Source organism: Haemaphysalis longicornis, unplaced genomic scaffold (assembly GCF_048455015.1).
Source record: "Haemaphysalis longicornis isolate Haplotype H1 unplaced genomic scaffold, Haemaphysalis longicornis Haplotype H1 scaffold_5, whole genome shotgun sequence".
Classification (NCBI taxonomy): domain Eukaryota; kingdom Metazoa; phylum Arthropoda; class Arachnida; order Ixodida; family Ixodidae; genus Haemaphysalis; species Haemaphysalis longicornis.
Genome location: NW_027526385.1, coordinates 155358462 through 155372416, shown reverse-complemented (window position 1 = coordinate 155372416; position 13955 = coordinate 155358462). Strand labels below are relative to the sequence as shown.

General features: G+C 47.8%; 2 non-coding genes across 2 annotated transcripts; both read left to right on the top strand.

The window, feature by feature from the left end:
• Positions 1-3032: 3032 nt before the first annotated feature.
• Trnaa-agc (transfer RNA alanine (anticodon AGC)) lies at positions 3033-3105 on the top strand. The gene has a single exon. It is a non-coding gene; the product is annotated as a tRNA-Ala (tRNA).
• Positions 3106-7351: 4246 nt separating this feature from the next.
• On the top strand, positions 7352-7424 carry Trnaa-agc (transfer RNA alanine (anticodon AGC)). Its single transcript has one exon. It is a non-coding gene; the product is annotated as a tRNA-Ala (tRNA).
• The last annotated feature ends 6531 nt before the right edge of the window (positions 7425-13955 follow it).

Here is a 13955-nt window from a genome sequence, read left to right as displayed (position 1 = left end):
GGAGGAGCGGAGAAGAGGAGGGGAGAGAGGAGGAGCCCACACAGGTGGTGTGGAGAGAGGGGGGGAGAGAGAGCGGTGTTATCACAGCTGTTGTGGAGAGGAGGAGAGGAGTGGACGCCAGAGCCCGAACGACGGAGCCTCGACTAAGAGATGCTTTGCATCTAAAATTGGCGCAGCTTGCACTAGCGGTGCAAGGCTGGAGAAATGGCAAAGCTGCGAATCGACCCAGCTTCTTCCAGTTTTCCTAAGTTTTGCTAGGTTTTGCGATGTTCTTGCTAGGCTAGGCTAAGGGTTGAGGGGTGAGGCCAAGTTTAGCGGATCTTACAAGGCCTTAGAGGTCGGTTGGCCACGCTGACAGTGGATCCTAGGGGGGAACAAGATAGGTCGACACCCCCGGCTCCGCTGTTTCTCCAGCCTTGCGCCACTAATGCAAGCTGCGCTAGTTTTCTCTTGCGTTTGATATTCCAAGAAAGGCTATCACCTTAATAATTGTATAGTAAGGTTTGCGATACGCATATCCCCCATGTGCTGACACTTGAGCATGCGCGAAAGTCCGCTTCACTGTTATATTACTCTATCTGCGGTGGTGCACCCTTTGCAGGCGGCTCAGTTTTTCTTTTTGGTATTTTTCTTGCTCACGCCACCGGACCAAGCTCAAGCTTACACAGCAGGGCTGTTATAAATTCGAGAAATAGTGAAACACTTTCAAATTTCGCTATGCAGTGATACAATACAGGCAGGAGTGACGTAACATGGGACAGCCCTACATCCACTTTTATCAGTGTGTTAGCTGCATGCTAGCATTCAAGTGACACGATCAAAAGGAACAGGGGGCCCTATTACAACCGCGAAGTCATGTTTCTTTGGCGGTGGCATAGTAATGAGTCTTTTAATGTAGGCATACTGTTAGTCTTTTAACGTAGGCTTGGCTTCCGAGCTCCGTGACGTCAGCCTCCCCGGATTCCACGAGCCTACTTAAACTCCGGAAAGCCGCCAAAAGTCCGGGGCACGACGCCGCATTCAGCAGTATGTTGACGCCGCTCCTGACATTTCAGGTTGGTTACTGCAAACTTTCTAAGGAATTTAGGAGCGACAATCGTTTTCTTGTGGCGGTGTCGTGCCCCTACGACTTTAACTGGTTGTGCCGCAGTGACACCAAAGACTGGCTATTTTGGTTTGTTAACCGTTGTACGTCCGCGGTGTGCCATATTAGTGACGGGGCTCTGACATGCTAGTTTAAGTAAACGATATGGCGTTAGTTTTGGGTACATTTATTTCCATCTGCCGACCCCTACTCTATTTTGTCGGTATGCTTGCAAGGATAAGGAATCTTGGAGGTTTGTAATTTGCCTATAAATAACGCAGTCAACCACAAATAATCGAATAGTAGAACATATATTGCGGTTAATGTCATTCATATATATTAAAAACGAGATAGGGCCCATGAGTGTAACGCCCGTAAGGGCCTTTAGGGTAAATGAATAAAAAATGAGTCTGTTAATGAAGTTAACATCTGTTTTGTATTCAAGGCCCGTGAAGCAAATCAAACCCCTTTTAGCAGAGGCGACCCCGCTCCGACAAAAAAACGCACTATGCCGCCAGTCCCAATACGCCCAACCCACTCCAATCCCCCTACCACACCGCTAAACCCCCTCCCCCCGAACTCCCTCCCCAACCAACATTTACCACACGCAAGCACCCCTCGCCCCCCCTTACCCAATCAGACCCCCATACCTCCCAGCTAACACAAGCCCTTGAAGAACAACGACAGGAGTACATTCATCTCAACAAACAGTTTTAACCACACAAGCAGCAATGAAAGTTTTACGGCTGCTCTCCACACGGAACTCCATACGTGAATGAAGGAATTCTTACCTTCCATATTGTCCGCATCCCTCTGTCCCCAGAATCACCATCCCCCTTTCGGACTCCCATGACCTGGACGCGGATCTACAAAACGTGCCACCTCCGGCAATGGGAGTGCACAGGCTTCACCTCCAAACAAGCAACCCTAGAAGCCCTCACCTGTACCCTACCCCCTATTATAGTGGTCATCACGCTCCAAAAAACGGGCCCTTTCACGAAAATCAAACCCCCCTGGCCTCGAGTCCTTTCACCTGCACGAATTTACCTCTATCGCTATTCTCGTACCTCCACACAGCTCATATCACCTTTCGCACCTCTCCCATCCCATGCTTGATCATCTCCATATACCTGCCCAAATTCACACTCTCTATTGTTGCCTTCCCGATCTCTCACATTCACTTTACTACATTGTAATCACCCCCATCTGGCGTAGCAAGCACTGCCGCTGGCAGAGCTGACCTCTCCAGCCCACATTAAAAAGTTCTCTCTCTCTCTCTCTCTCTCTCTCTCTCTCTCTCTCTCTCTCTCTCTCTCTCTCTCTCAGCCCATTATGCACACATTCAGCCTGACAAAGCTGGCCTCCGCATACTACTTGGATTAAGGGGGCACGGTCGGTAAGCGACGGAAAGATTGAGAGGTTGAAAGTCTGTTACGCCTCGTATCTCTCCATGCGCACACCCCATTGCTCAGCGCACGGCCTCCGCGATCGGCTGCCGGCGGCGCGCCGTCGCCGGCAGCCGATCGCGGAGGCCGTGCTCACCGTTTTGGAAAATCAGAAAGCACGCCACGCATTGATTGTGACACTCTAAAAAATGACAAATTGATTATTTCGTTTTTTCAGCGTGGGCTACATTCCTCTTTATTTGACGGAGAGCATTCTTCTGGGGGATCTTTGAATTATAAATTATCCGATGGAAAATTTTAATTGTAACCTATAGCCCAATTCTTCCATAAAGTGCGTATTCAAAGTCGCGCTTAAATTTAACTTCGAAGAACACCACGTTCCAATGAGCTCTGGGCAGTTGAGCTGCAATCCCTGCACCCGCATTCGAATGCACAGCGGTGAATCCACCGTGGGAGCCGGTTTCTTCGGCACTTTCGCTCGATCCAGTTTCCGTTGCGGCGTTGTGCGCACCTAACGGGATTCGGCTGCTCCGTTCGACCGTGGGGGTGTAGCTCAGATGGTAGAGCGCTCGCTTAGCATGCGAGAGGTACTGGGATCGATACCCAGCACCTCCATCCTTTTCCCCTTTTGTTGTCCAGGCGACTTTCAAGAGCGTATATACGGCGTTTTTTTTTTTTCGAAATAAGCCGGATCCGAAAACCGAAACTGAGTCGGATATAGCTACAGTGACAAGAAAAACTCGCCGACTTTACCCTAAAAAAAAGGGTTGGCTGGAAAATAGTTGAGATAACGTCCTAAAAACGTGTACAAAGATCGTAATTCGTATAAAAACATGAGGCAGGTCCTGCTGTTTCACGGATCAAACTGAGCCAAATGCATTTGCGCAATGGGAGTTTGCTTTTGGCTTGAGTGTTCAAAATATTTCGTGGGTGTTTTCGAACGTTTTTTCTTATTGCGTTTCGGAGCTGGGTTATTATGAATTCAGAGGGCAATTAGGAGATTAGCGAAAGATCTGTACCCAGATGTCAACGACTAAAGGAACGCAAAAAAGTTAACGAAATGAAACAGAGATGTGAAACAATGATCTCATTTCGTCTCCCCCGTTCCTACGAAATAACATGACCACTTCAAGAAGGTTAAGAATAAGATATGAGCAGCCTTCTTGTGAAGCTGTTTGGAAATTCATGGAAAAGGAATGACGAGCTTGCTTACTTCGTGAGTGCCTTCAGTCGTGCCCGAGATAATTATCCCGAGGAAGAATTCGAAAAGAGCAGCTAATGGTGCCAAGAGGACTCAGGTGCTCTCTCTGTATGGTTCTACTGTTCTTGAGGCCCTGTTCCATATTTTAATGCCTTTTCCAGCAAAATTCAATCGCACAATGCTTGGAAGTCACTTTAAATAAAGCTTTCTTAAGAATGCAGCATCAGCCTGAGTGTTTCAATTCAGTATGAGCCAAATCCAAACTTATCACCCCAATACTGCTGATATACACGGCATAATTTTTAATTACTTGTGGCCATAAAATTCCCCTAGCTCACATGTAAAATAAACCATATAATAGCTCTGAAGGCGTTCATTTAGTTCCGGTAACAAACTTCCGCTTGATTCTCAAGTTTGCGTTAGGCGGATCTGGCCCATTTCGAAAAAAAAAAACACGTCATCTACACATCTACAGTCATGAACGAATGAAAATGGAACACGAATGTATGAACCACAACTTGCAAAATTGGAGAATTGCTTTCGTGTAGATCACGTAATGATGGGGTGGGGTATACATATTTAGAAAGTCACATTCACAGTCTTGTACTGCTGCTATGGAGTGATGCGACAATTGGACTTGCGTAGCAGGACATTGTGCTCTTTGTGTTCACACTCACGATTGCGCGTTCGCATTTCATTTGTTCAAGACTGTGCATAAATTGTCGTATATTCGTACTGCTCAAATATTTGCAGTTTCGAATGCAAATCAAATATATCTGGGCATTTGTTAAGCAGTAGATTCGGAACCTTGAAACTCGACAAGTTCGGATATTCGGTTTCTTCCAATATTTGGGCGAAATACTAATACGCAAGCATACATCGACTGCTAACATGTCGTTGCTGCGAAGTCGAGCGTGCGAGCATCAACCAGGCATATTCTTGTGGACGCGGAAGCGTAAAAGTGCACTCTTGCTTATGTTCATTTTTTCGCAAAGCTTGTACCACAATTGTAGCTTGTTTTGAAAAAGGCAGACAATTAGGTCATGGCCAGGATAGCAGCCTTTAGTTACCCTTTTTTACAAAAGTTACCCTTCTTTACAAAAAATCAGGGAAAAGATGTATACTGCTCGCTTCGCTATTTGAAGGGATTTTTTTCTGGAGCGGAGCTTATATCGTTAGGATTCCGCCTATTCTATCTGCTAAAAAAATCTACCTAGCCCACACCAGCATCAACCATACTTGACCATCATTACGGACTCCCAAAAAGCCTGTCATCTGTATCAAGCTGGCCTTGCATCACCCCAGGCCCTCCCCGTGTCGCAACAACTTCCCGAGGACATTGAAGTTTCGATTATCGGTACCCTAGGGCACGCTGGCCTTGCAGGGAATGAGGCGGCCCATGCCGCAGCCCGCGATCTCCTGACCCGGGAAGTCCCATTCGCAAGGGCCGACACCGCTGGGCGCCTACTCTATGACCATCAAGTCCTACCTCTGCTGGATTCTACCAACAGCTCCGTCCTCGCGCACTACACACAGCAGAAGAACAGTCTTTCGAACCACGAAGCTCACATATATCGGTTTCTACAAACAGAAACCCTCTGCAGCTCATAATATCCTCTCCAACATACCTCCGTCCATTTTTCCCCACAACTTCCCGCAAATGTGACGCCCCTCTCACAACCTACCACCTTGTGCATTCACGTCCCCACCACCCCCCCTCCATACACTCCCCTTCCCTTGAGCAGTGGGCGTGTGGGCTGACCAGCTGGGCGCCGGAGCATCAACTCGCCCTGGTGCAACGAGCGCTGGATTTGGCGCAGGCCCGCGGTCTCCTGAACACAGGAGGCTGACCACATCCCTTGCCCCCTCTCTTGGTTGCTCAATAAAAAGTTCACGCATGTCCACGAAGTGAATCATGACGAGTGGGCGAAGCACTGGGGATCGTTCTTACCGTAAATCACTCGTGGCATTGCCTACTCGCACATGTAAATGAGTGACAACGCGTGTGTACAGTATATACAACTTCAATCCGATCCAATCCCATACAATTCAATTTAATCCAATCCAATCCAATCAAATCTAAATCCGATCCAATCAAATCCAGTTCAATGCTTTTCGGGCATGTCGACACTGTGTTCACGGACGCCAAGCCCCGGACAAAGTGAGGTCCTAAGGTGCTTCGCCCCTAAAATGTTACCATTACCTGCATACAGGGACCCTAATCTCTAAAACGAAAGGCCGTCGTTTCGAAATGACGCGGTAGCGCTCTGCAAATGCATGTGTTCTCGGGTTGGGGCGCCAATTCTCGGGTTGGGGCGCCAATGTTTTCGGGTTGGGGTGCCTCGGGTTGGGTGCCACCAAAGGGTTTCTGCTCTTCCTCCGGCCCTCAAATCGGCGCCCCAACCCGAGAACACATGCATTTGCAGAGCGCTACCGCGTCGTTTCAAAACGACGGCCTCTCGTTTTAGAGAATTGTGCCCCGGGCAGTACATGTCTTTGCTAAGCTAGGTGTTCTGCAGCGCGAGGGGTTGGAAAACGAACGCCCCGATGTGTGCGCTATAAACACGCGGTCATTACCAATGCCGCAAGCCATTCAAAACATCATTCGACCTGACGCTTAAACGCCTCATCACTTGGTTATGCATCTTGAGTGGATTAGTTAATGATAGGCACCATTTTGAGATGACAACATAGCCTATACCTCAAGCCTCTACATCTCGTCACTTGTATATGCATTTTGAGTGGATTAGCTGTCAAAAGGGGCAACTTTCACAGTCAGTGAGAGTCAGAATAAAAGTGTGTGCGTGTTTTTTTTTAGACTAATGCCTTCAAAGTGTAAAATAGCTAAAAGTTCTTCCCTCCTTTCCCGTAAATTGTGCGTCTCCCGGATGCCCTATGCTGAATAACTTCGCTGGTGATCCACCTTCACAGAGTTCTTACTATTGTTTTTATGAGCGTCACATTTTAACCGCACGCCCACCTACTGCCGTGCCGACGTGCAGACGGTTCCATATAGGCTCAACACAGGTTCCCTGTCAAATCAGAATAATGCAACCGCATGGAATAGAATTTCAGGGAAAAGGTGAGGCAACGGAACACAACTTGCAGGCTTTATAGGCCTGCAAGTTGTGTTCCGGTGGCGTACACCCCAAGGTAGTCCGATTACCCAACCAAATTTGTACCCCTGAAGTGTCGAAAAAGTACAAATAGGTGGCCAATATTGGCAGTTTACCTAATAAATGCTACATTTGTCGCGTGGGTTATGTTACTTCGAATAGTTGTTGTAAATACTCGCTTTTTTCTTACCATCATTTATTGTGTGCAGTATTTCTTTTTTTTTTGCCCAAGAACAAGGCTTCCAGGCGCCCTTTGGGGAATTTACGAAGTATAAAAATTGAAACGATTTTCGTTTTTTATTTACACGTCTAGATGAATCCTCACAAAAGGCCCTTATTCAGAGTCGTGCTTAAATTTAATGTCGAAAAACATCAACTTTCCCCGCAGCGCTGGGCGGAGGACCTACAAGCCGAGCCCGAACATTAAAATGCACAATGCGGAGTCCACGGTGGGAGCCGGTTTCCTTCGGCTACTCTCGCGTGATCTAGTTTATGTCGCGGCATTGCAGGCACCTAATGGGATCGCAGTGCTGCGTCCCACCGTGGGGGTGTAGCTCAGATGGTAGAGCGCTCGCTTAGCATGCGAGAGGTACTGGGATCGATACCCAGCACCTCCACTGTTCGTTTTTGTCCGAGAGGCCCTCATGTAAAATTATTATTGCGTTTATGTTATTATTTTCTTTAATATTGCCTTTGAAGAAACGTTTATTTCATTCATTTATAAACTCGTTCTGCGCAAATGTTCGAAGATCTCAATGCAGAACAATTAGCTGCTGTTGTTTTGGATGGATGGAAAGGACTTTATTGTGTAAATCCTGCAGTAAGTAAAGCCCGGTTGACGGGCCGACCTCAACGTGGCCGTGCGTTGCATCCTCTTGGGCAGCCCTACTCGACAGGAACCCCTTTGCGGAGTCCGTGCCTTTCGAGCGCCTTGAGAACCTGCTGGATGGCCCACTCTTGATCCGACTTGTTGGTTGAGGTGATGGCGATTTGGAGATCTGCGGGGTATTCTGTGAAGCTGACGCCGTCTTGTATGGCTGCACAGTCCCATAGGATGTGCCAGCGATTGGCCGTACTTTGTTTGCAGATGTCGCACTGTGCGCTCGGATAATCGTCGGGGTACATGTGATGGAGGAGCGCCGGTGTGAGGACCGACGCAGTTTGGAGGCGTCGTAGGTGTACGGCTTCTTCCCTGCTTAGAGATTTGTGGGGTGAGGGGTATAGCTGGCGAGCAGCCCTTATGTTCTTGAGGATTTCTCCGTATCCACTCGGTGAGTCTTCAGCCGCCGTCCACCATTCCCACTCCGGACGGGCACTTGCGGTGGGGGCGCGGTGGGTGAGAGCGCGCGCTTCCCTGTGGGCCGTCTCATTGTGGTTCGGTGCATACGGTGAACAATTTCCCGCATGGGCGGGGATCCATCTTAGTTCCTTGCGTAGGCCTGGCGAGATTGCTGTTCGCTCTACAATGCGGGCGGCTTGGGGGTTGATGCGTCCTCTTGCGAAGTTGCGGAGGGCTTGTTGTGAATTTTAAACACATTGAATTGGTGGAAAAAATTATTGTAAGCAGACGGTTTTTTTTGGACTTCAAAAATTCGAACTTGGTGGATATTCCGGACTTTCCCGAGGTACCGCCGGTTGTCCAATAGGAGTAATGCAGATAAACAACGGGTATTTGGGACAAAATAAAGCCAAAATTGCGCTTTCTGGGACACATTTTTCTGCGACAGAGCCACCGTGCCAGTCAAGGATTACGTCATTTAGAATCCTAAGCCACCTGGCGAGCTTCAAATTGGATGGGGAATTGGCTTGACTGCCGCCGGCGTAACAAACTTTGATCTTGGAGGTCATCATTTTTCATGTAGTCTGCGGCGGAAGCAATCTCGAAAGCCGGAAATGGGTCATTCGTGGAAAGTTGTTTTAATACAGCACTTTTTTAGGCACCAGGGTACGCTGACTTATAAGCAGCATCATCATCATCAGGTTTGTGCTGAACCATTCGCGACTTCTTCAGTTCTATTTAAATGAAAGAAAGTTCGTTTTTACCACTCGCGAATTTTTCGGACTGCTCTTTTATTCAGACAATTTTTCGTTCCCCTCCAGGTACGAATAGCGGTCGGCTACTGTATCTCAAACAAATTTATTTGCACGCCGAGTAAGCTTCAAGGGCATTTGGAAACCTTGCTATGAAGGAATTAGTTACAAAGAACGTTGCGTGCTGTCTAATATTGATAATCGCTGTATTGTGCGTAGTTCCTGAATAGTGTTATTCCCCGCCGCTTTCCTAGTCAGCTGCTTCTGCAGAACAGAATTGCTCAGTAATTTGTACGAAATTATCGCATTTTCCTCTATTATCTATGGGACTCATCGGAGTTGTGAAGAGCTGAGAAGGTCTTTCTGCTCTGTCAACAAATAGATCGCTGCATTTAAGGTCTTTCTTCGGTCTTCCGTTGTGTCTTCAAGCTTCAGTTATCGATTGTGTCTCTTCCACCAGAGCCCGTTTTAACCCTTAAAAAAACTCGGCTAAGGGCGAAAAACGACTACAAATTCACTGATTGGTGGATTATGAGGTTTAACGCGCCGACGCTTCGCAGGCGATGAGGCGCGCCGTAGTGGAGGGCTCCGGAATATGTTTGACCACCTGAGGATCTTTAACGTGTGCCGGAATATCGAACACGCGGGCGTTTTCGCTTTTCGCCTCCATCAGAAAAGCGGCCGTCACGGCCGGGAATCCAATCCGCGTCTTTGGGCTCAGCAGCACAATACTGCAAACACATTCACCGTTGGTACTAACAATGCAGACGACAAAAGCGTCGCAGACGAAATTATTTACACCGCGCTACACTTGAACGTGACTTCGCACATTCTTGGGCTTATTTCACACTCTTAGCAGAAAGCATTTCCGAGTCTTAGAGCTTGGGGGCCAATCTGAATAAGAATTGTAAGCTTATTTTGAAGGTCCAGGACAGATCAGCCACCACCCCGAAAGTGCTAGTTGCTGATAGAGCCATTTCTGTGTGAAAATCTGTCATTTCTGTCTGACAAAAAAATCCTCGATTCCCTAAGCTAAAAGAACTGCCGAAGGTTCTGAGCACCAAACATTCTGATATTCCATATGGAATCAGGCCATGGAGCGTCCCGAGGTACAAGCACGCTCCTCCAACTTAAGTAAACATTCAGTGTGTCTTTTTTTTTTTCGCGCACAATTATCGGCCGAAATGAGGCACCACTTCAAGCCGCAAATCATTGAGATGGTCCTGACTTGTTATGGTTTTTAAGCTTTTCTTTTGTTGTGGAATTACCCTGAATTTCACATAAATCTGTTGAAAAAAGTAACTCTTGTGTGGCTAATTTCCCCGAAGAAAATAAAATTACTTTACCACAGCACAGGAGTTACCCGCTGTTTTTACTGCACGTTAAAAATTTGTCGTAAAATACGTTGCTGCAGTAAATACGAGTTGAGCCTAAATGTGTCTGAATGACGTATTTCGGGCCTAAAAAACCCTGAATTGCACTTTTCCGTGCCTATTATAGACGCCTAAAACCTGGATTTTTTGTGCTTAAAGTTCCGGTCTCCAGTCATAACCGTTCAAAACTCCTGAACCGCTGGCGCTTGTCATACATATCCCCGTTGTTTAGCGAAAAGAAAACTGGAGGCACATTTCAGGCAAAACCTGTGTTAATATCCGGCAACCCCTACGTACATTTAGTTAGGCGCACCAGTTGGGCTAGTTTTTCAGTAGTAAGCCAAAAAAGGTGGCCGCCAAAAACGACGCGTTCCAAACTGCGCAGTAGGGCGCTGGCGCGTGCGAGATGAAAGCAAGAACACAACAAAATTAAAGCCGTTCCACTCAATGCGAAAGCTGTCGGAAGTGCAGAGCAGTGATTCGCCAGAATGGGCTGTAGCGCCATTATCCGCTTCCTGCTGCCTCCTAATGCAATTCAAATTTCCCGCCTGCCCAGTGCTCGCGCGCCCCCTTCCGGAAACTGCACCAGTGGGAATTCTGTTCTTTTTCCGCTTGCTTTTCCTCCCGCATGTGCCGTCGTTGCACTGCCACTTTTTTTCACTTATTACCCCAAAAGCCAACCCAACCAGCGTTCTTAACTGAACGCGGGCGCTGCCGGTTAATTACGTACATTTGGCCTCAAATGGGCCAACAGTTGCCTCTGCACTAAACCACGGGGAGATATATGACAAGCGCCAGCGGTTCACGAGTTTCGAACGCTTATGACTATATAAACAGCTTGGCTTCAGAAGCCTCTGGGGTACGCCGCGACGACGGAACTCCGTGTGGCTCTACTTGGGTCCAGCGAGCGAGGTACGACGACAAGGCGCGGACATTAAGTGTTCGGTACTTAAAAACACAGAACTCCCACTCGTGCTGTTCCAGGCAGAGAGCGCGCCAGCACTACGAGGGCGGGAAATGTGATTGGCTTTGAGCAAACCCACTCCACAATTCATCAAGAGATGAGTGAGACATCAAGGTGAAGCGCGGGAGCGGCGGTAGTAATAAGCGCATAACGGCACTACAACCACTCTGGGGGATTAATCACTGCTCTGCACTTCCGGCGGATTTCAGTCTAAGTGGAGCGGTTTTAATTTTTAGGGGCGAAGCTCCTCTTGCTCGGGCCCTGTCCCGTCCCTAGTTGCTGCTGTATACGGCACGGCACATTAATGATGATTGTTGTAGGATATCCCTAGGGATTGGCCAACCAAAGATTGGCCGAAGAGGACAAAACGTTCAACTCGTTCGTTGCTACCCAACAAGGAGGAGAGGAAGAAGAAGAGGTTGTCGTTCGTCGCCTGCGAGCTGAAGACACGTACCGGGGATACACGACACAAGGCGCTCTGCAGAAGGCGACGGCCAAGGTGGCTAAAATGTCACACACCGAGTTCGGCAACTTACCCATGGAGATTCTCATCGTTCAAAACAACCCCTACATAACCACCACAAACATCGACGTCGTCGACGGGCTTGTCAACGGAGCGGTGTAAAGCTTGACGTGTCGAGTCTTTATATGACGTACGGGCGAATGTTTTGCGGTTTTACCGATAAGCATTTTTGCTTCGCCCCTCTCATAATCATTCACTTCGTGGAGATGGCGGAAGTTTTAGTGATACCCAAGGGGGGAAAATGACGCAACTTGCACTAGTGTTGTAAGGCTGGAGAGCTGGCAGCCCCTCTTCCAATTCGCCTGTTGGATCTCACATGGATTTCCGAACTTGCCGCTGAATGCTCTCCTTGACTGGCAGGCCCGGATCGTCTTGTCCGCAGGCTTTCACTCAGAGGGCTGGGCGTGAAGGCTGGGGCGTTGAAGAGGCATGGCGAGGCGAAATGGACTTCTTCAAAAGAAAGCGTTTATTTGCACATTGTAGAACACGACTGACCACACGGGGGGCGGGAACAAAAGAGGCACCGAGCACGTCCCAGACCTCCTCGCTTGGGCCTGGAGCTGCGTCAGCGTAATGGCGCTGAAGGTGGCGCTAATGATTAGCCAGTGATCATGACATAGGACGCGGAACTAAAAGCTTATAGGGGTCATGCACACAAAACCCAAGTTTGGTTCAGTCGAAAGATTGCCTCGTTATAACCATACTGACACCACTTTTAACGCACACTTCGCTCAAATAAGCTATATAATTAGGAAGAAAGGAATGGCCATGCGACACACTAGCTCATTTCCCGCAACAGAACCAATGATGTCATATGCCCAGCTGTGCGATTGGCTGAGGCCGGCAAAAGAAAAGGCAAATTAGGCAGGGCTTATAAGCTTGCCGAAAGAACTATTTGCGCTTAAATGTAATGAATATTCACTGTACAGCGGTAAGAATAATGGGGTAAACAATGAAATTTACGAAAATACACGTAAACCTGGAAGTACCGACGCGCTCTGCTGTTGGTACTGGGTGCACTATGCTTTTTTTAAAATGTAAGAAGCAGCGCAAAGGACAGGACGTAGAGTAGAGGACGTAGAGAAGACAGATTTCTTACATTTTTAGACATGTACCAACCAGCCCACTTGCTCTCCGTTCTAAGATGCTTTTCTTTAGCTGCACAGCAGCCCGCTGCTTTGGAGTTGTCTTACACGACACTCGCCGATTCGCGTAAGCGACGTTGTCTTATGTGAGCCTGTTTATTGAGCATACCCCATGTTTCACGAAGCGGTTACTTTCTACCGTAACAAAAACAAGCCAGGGGCAAATGCGGTCAAAAACAAAGCAACGGCGGACAAAGGTTCCCGGCTCACTATGATAGCTCCATCTGGGAGGACTGACGGTGAGCAAGGCTGCAAAGCCCAACGACGCACTGAAAGTTCGTTTTAATACCCGCCCTCATGGCATCAGGGCAGACGTCACGAAAACACATGATTTGGCGGGAGAATGAAACTTTTAACATAAATTGATTAATTTCTCAGTGGATACGGCTTCGTTTGCAGTCGGACAAACGCCGGAGGCACTTTAAAATACGAAATCTTTCGAATAAAACAAACTTGTATTTTGTCTGCATGGTCCCTTTAAACGGCTATGCTGTAAAAAAGGTATTGAACGTGTACACTCAACTTAAGTTCATGTGCGCTGGCCGGTGCGGCCCTTCTTGGCAGACGCTCCTTCCACAAAAATGCCTAGATTTACATCTAGGACTTCCCAACAGTCTTCTCCACGCGACAAACTTTAATGTTAATACAAGAGTGATGCGATTATTTTCCAGAAGTAGTGATATTGCGCAGGCAATTATTTTCATGGTCCGGGACTCACAACGTAATTTAATGACTTTTTGAGAGGTTTCGAGAAAAATAATTAGGGGCGGTATTTACTACGCTTTTTAATTAAAATCTGATTTATGTAGTGTAATTTCAATTTCCGAGCACTGCGCGGCATTACCAAACGTGGCCTACACCTCTGCTTGCAGAGATGCCCAACGCAGTAATTGCAATGCTTTTGCGGAGCCACGACATGCTTTCCTCACAGACAATTAATCCCCAAAAAACAAGAATAAGTGATGACTTTTTTTTTTGCTGTTGCCAGCCGGTATGGCTTAATGTCCATTCATTACAGTTAACTGCCGCACTGTGCCCGGAAGCTTCCCAGATGCAAAAGCCGACGCAGGGCGAATTCGTAACGCCAAGCAGCGCTGATTGCGCCTCTTCAT